The sequence below is a fragment of the Equus asinus genome, chromosome 2, assembly GCF_041296235.1.
Source record: "Equus asinus isolate D_3611 breed Donkey chromosome 2, EquAss-T2T_v2, whole genome shotgun sequence".
Classification (NCBI taxonomy): Eukaryota; Metazoa; Chordata; class Mammalia; order Perissodactyla; family Equidae; genus Equus; species Equus asinus.
In genome coordinates this window covers 33556637-33562498 of record NC_091791.1, presented here as the reverse complement: position 1 = coordinate 33562498, position 5862 = coordinate 33556637, and positions in this window count along the sequence as shown.

Sequence of the window (5862 nt, the reverse complement as noted above, 5' to 3'; positions counted from 1 at the left end):
CATCTGCTTATTGGCTCGTGGCTATGGCGGAGAGCTCTTCAGCCAATAGAAAGCGGCATTGTTACAGTCTTTCAGTATCTTGAGGTCTGCGCGCTCCTTCTTAGGCCCGGCCCGGCACAGCTTACGTCGCTTGGCAACCGCCAAGCTGGCGAAGGAGCACTTACCCTTCTCTCCGGTAAGTGGCAGTAGGAGTTCAGCGGAACGCCCCGTGCAGCGGAGTGTCCCGCGGACTCCGAGGCCCAGGAGGACTGAGCCCTTCCTTGTTGGAGGGAAACCCCAGAGGCAGGACCTAGAATTGCATCTTTTTCACCCGGGATTCTTAACAGTGAGAAGCGCTTTCTAAGGAAGGATAATGATCTCAGGGAGGAAAATACACGGAAGGTCACATACCTTGAGGAGGCGGGGGAGGAGCACAGTATTTTAGTGGAAACAAATTGGATTCCGCTCCTTAAATTTTAACATCGAGAAACTTAAAAAAAATTGAAAACATCAATAAATATATGAAATCATTAAACATGGACTGCATATTTGTTACTAGAAAAAATAAAGAAGAGGGGTGAAAAATTTAAGAAGATAGAGAAAGAGTAAGGAAAGGACAGACAGATTTTCTCGGAGATGAAGAGAACATAAGATGCAGGAATGGAAATAGCCGTATTTCCCTTAACAAAGGGATGCAGAAGAAAATTTATTTTTTTACTATTATAATCGCCACTTTTTTTTAGCCCTCTTTAGGAAGTTTTGGGTTTTCCCAGGAGTGGTATGCCTCTTCTGATTCTCTATGGCAGGACTGTCCAAAAGAAGTTTCTGTAATGTTGGAAATGTTCTGTATCGGCACTGTTCATATAGCAGCCATGGGCTATATGTGACTATTGCTCACTTGAAATGTGGCTAATGTGACTGAGGAGCTGAATTTTAACATTTTAATTCATTCAAAGTTAAATAACCACATGACTAGTAGCTACTATGTTGGACGGTACAATTCTAGATGTTCAAAATCTTGCTCCTGCTAAACCCTGTATTTTCCTCAGTCTGCACAGTTGTGACATCTGGGTTATTTCAGTTGCTTGGTTTGGGGATATAAATTAAGATCTGATAAGAGTTATCTGAAATCTAGCACACTTACCTAAAACCTAGCCAATAAGTCCTTTTCCAAGTGAATCACTTAGGCAGATAAACTTTAGGACACCTGACCTTGCTCACATTTTCTGACAAGATATTGATATTCTAATGTGTTGAAGTCAGTAGTTAATTGTATCTCTGTGTTACAAATGTTCTTAAACATTTTATGTGATTGTGTGATGGACTGCTGTAAGAGACATCTATATTTGTGTTTGGGCACACAATATTTATCTACCTTATTAGTGATTTCTGTAGAAAAAGGCCAAGTTCAGATTATTCAAATTATATGTATTTACTAGAATATAAACTGCACAAAACAGAGTGTTGTCTGTTTTGTTCACTGATGTATTCCATGCCTAGAACAGTGCCTAGGACATGTCAGATGTGCATTAAATATTTTTTAAAAGATTGTTTTTCTTGGCTCTTTAGATTTCACTCTTAGGAATATATAGAGTTTATATTTTTTCAGAATTGAATTTCTTTATATAAAACTTCTATTGTACAACCAATCGGAGACTATTTTAGATTTAAAAGTTTGGAATTTACACTGTAATTCTCAATCAGTGGTAAATCAATGATAAATTATTCTTGAATTTATTAACACTGGCAAAAGTTTGTTCATTGAAGTAATTTAAGGGTTGAGTGTAGTGAAATAACATTTCAGGATTTTATTGAGTTGTTTTTTCTTATTTTTGAATTTTAGCACATCATAAATTTTTCGGAATACTTTTTTTCTCTTTTTAGTCATAGTTGAGCAAAAATATTATTTATATTGTTGCTGTTATATGTTTATAGGAATCTCTGTAATACAGAACTCTCAATTCTTTTGAGACCTAATATTAAAATCTGAAAGAAAATTTTGAGGAAAGAGAATGAATTTTATTCACATGTGCCATGCAGATGCAAGTTTTAGCATGAGGTCCAAGTCTTAAATTGAAATAGCTTAATATGACATTACCTCAGAAGCAGAGATTTCCAAATTAGATCCTATGATACTAGCAGCTGTTTGTATTTTGGTATTAAAAGAGTTCAATATGTCCTTAGAAATTTAGCCGAGATGGAATAAAGATGGCAGACCAAGAACAAGTTTTAGCCTCTCCCGATTCCTCTCCTCTTTCCAAAATCTCTAAAAATTACAGAAAAATTACATGGATACACACAGTCATGTGCATCCATGCACATACCTTGATACTGAGAAACATGAAGAGGTGCTCCCAATGGACCAGACATTATGAGAATCCTTAAAAAACAGAAGGCAGATGGGATAGGATTGAAGATGGATAAACAGAAGTTGCTTTATAGAGGTTTAATAAAGAAGTGGGAGTGGCTCCTGGGGGTGTCATAAGCACACAGAAAGAAGCTATTAGTATCAGTAGGGCCCTCGGACAATTGTGTGTTATTGATTGAGGTACCACTGTAGGAAGAACCAGGTAGATCAGCCTCTCAGCCTTACTCCTACTTGTGCATGCAGTGGGTAGTGGAAGAACTTGCTCCTACAGGGGTCAGAGGCAATCCAAAAGGCAGGACAGTACCTTGGATAGCTTTTTTTTTTTGCTGAGGAAAATTAGTCCTGAGCTAACATCTGTTGCCAATCTTCCTCCTTTTTTGCTTGAGGAAGATTAGCCCTGAGCTAACATCTATGCCAGTCTTCCTCTATTTTATATGGGGGTCACTGCCACAGCATGGCTGATGAGCAGTGTGGGTTCGCGCCTGGTATCTGAACCCACAAACCCAGGGCGCCAAAGTGGAGTGCCCCAAACTCAACCACTAGGCCATGGGGCCAACCCTCTTGAATGGCTTTTGACATCTGGGAGGAAGAGAGGGACCCCACATTTTGCAGACTGGTACTAGCTCACCTTGTCAAGTTACACATCTGACATTCCCTCCTCTACAAATCCTTGAGGCAGAATGAAAAGAGAAAATCTACAAAAAATATAGGTTAAAAGGAAGTATTACCTCCAGAAGAGCAACAATATGCCTCACACCTGATTTTTTAACAAAAATAAGGAAAGCTATAAAACATGGAATAATATCCTAAAAGAAGCTAACCTAGAATTCTATACCTAGCAAAATATCCTTTAAAAATTGTGTTGAGAAAACAAAAATTGAGAAAAAAAATCACCACTAACAGACCCACACAAAGAATCGCTAAAGGGATTTTGCAGGAAAGGAAAAATGATCCCCAATGGAAGCACAGAAATGTAGAGTATAAATTAAGAGCAATGGAAAGGATAAATACAGGAAGAAAACATTAAACTCAATTGTATTCCTACATTATAGCAATAATAAATTAGAAAGTAAAATTTTTTAGATAAAATTTATAATGACATAAAAAATTCAATACCTAGGAACAAATATAAAACAGTGGAAGATCTCTACATATAAACCTATATGCTATTTCTGAGAGGAATTAAAGAAAACCTAAAAAAATGGAAGACTTCACCAAATTCATGGCTAAGAAGACTTATTAATGAAAACATATCAGTTCTCCCCAAATTGGTATATAAATTCAGTGCAGTCGCAGTAAAAATTCCAGCATTTTTTTGGTAAAAATTGATAAGCCGATTTCAAATTTTATATATAATTTCAAAAAGCCAAAATAGCCAAGAGAATCTTGAAGAAGAACAAAGTTAGAGGACCTATACCTAATATATATCACCTCTTATTATTAAGATAAAATAATTATTAGGATAAAATGGTATGGCTTTGGCTCCAAGATAGACAACTAGACCAGCAGAAAAGAATAGAATCCAGAAACAGACTAACAGATATGTAGTCACTTGATTTAGGACAAAAGTGATACTGCAGTGCAGAGAGGAAAAGGTGATCTTGTCAAATTGTGCTGGGTCAATTGGATATTCATATGGACAACAGTGTATCTTGACTCCTAGCTACATGTACCCAAACATCAATCTCACATAGATTGTAAACATAGGTAAAACAATAAAGCTTCTAGAAGATAACATGAGAGAATATCCTTATGATCTTGGGGTAGGCAAATCTTTCTTAAACTGGATGGAAAAATCACTGATCAAAAAATATTGAAAATTTTATCTCATTAAAATTGAGAACTCCTCTTAATAAAAAGACACTATGAAGACAGTAAAACAGGCAAGCTTTTCAATTTTTTTATTTCAAAAAATAAGTTATGAATATATGTTGAATCATTTTAATGAACTGATACTTTTTAAATTAAATTTTTAATCTTGGGCTAAGTGGAGATTCACAAGAAGTTGTAGGACATAATATAGAGAGATCCTGTGTACCCGCTTAAGGTAACACACCTGGCAAAAGCGCGGTACAACCAGAATGTTGGTATTGTTACAATCCACCCACATTCTTCAGATTTTCCCAGTTTTAGTTTTATGTGTGTGTGTGTGCGCGTGTATTTAGTTCTCTGCAATTTTATCATGTGTTTTCATGTATCCACCACCACAGTAAAGATACAGAGTAATTCCATTACCACAAAGATCCCTCCTGTTTTCCTTTCATAACCATTCCCACCTCCATCCTCCCTTTCCCTCTCTCCAGGATGGATTTTTCAACTACCATTAATTTTTATAATAACCATGATTAAAATAACTAATTTAAACAGTGGTTCACAAGCATTTATCTAAGTACATCAAATAAATGGTGGGTGTCTACATGTTTAACAGAAAATGAAAGTTTAGTAGTTCTGGAGGAATTAATTTCCTTGTTTATTAAGAGATTAACAAATAGTGAATACGTTATAGAAGGAAGAAATATGTTTTCACTTTGAAATCTTTTTCTTTTTTTAAAGATTTTATTTTTCCTTTTTCTCCCCAAAGCCCCCCGGTACATAGCTGTATATTTTCAGTTGTGGGTCCTTCTAGTTGTGGCACGTGGGACGCCGCCTCAGCATGGTCCGATGAGCGGTGCCGTGTCCACACTTAGGATCCAAACTGGCGAAACCCTGGGCCACCAAAGCAGAGTGCGCAAACTTAACCACTCGGCCATGGGGCCGGCTCCTGAAATCTTAAAAATGTTTCTTTAGCCTTTAGAATCAATAGCAAGCACTGTGACTAATTAGATACTGCTACCATTCCTAAATAGAAACTCCTTTAAGATGTTATCTTTTAACTCACTCATGCTGCCATAACTAGAAGTCCCTCTTTCTACTTTTGTCTCTTAAACTTTTGTTTCCTTCCCTCCAATTTTATATTTTCTATCACTAGTTTAACTAATAATCCTTCTCAGTGATCTAAGTTAAAAAATACAATGTACCTGTATTCAAAACATTCTAGTTACATATCTATTGGTGTGTAACAAACCATCCCAAAATTTTGTGGCATAAAATGACAGTGATTTTGCTATCATTATGGATTCTCTGGGTCAGGAATTTGACCAGGATACAGCAGAGATGGCTTGTCTCTGGTTCATGATGTCTGGGGTCTCAGCTGGCAAGACTCAGATAGCTGGGGGAGACTTTAATGGCTGGGGTCCAGAATCATCTGTAGGTTTCTTCACTCACATGTCTGGTGCCTGGGCTGGGGATACTTGAAGACCAGGCTTAGCTGGGACTATTACCTGGAAAGCCTGTATGTGGTCTCTTCTTGTGGCTTAGGCTTCCTTACAATATGGCAGCCTCAGGACAGTTGGACTTTTTAAATGGTGGCTCAGGGCTTCAGAAATGAGTATTCTAGTGAACAAGGCAGAAGCTGCATGGCCTTTTCTGATCTAGTTTTAAAAGCCATATAATACCACTTCCACTGTACTCTTGGT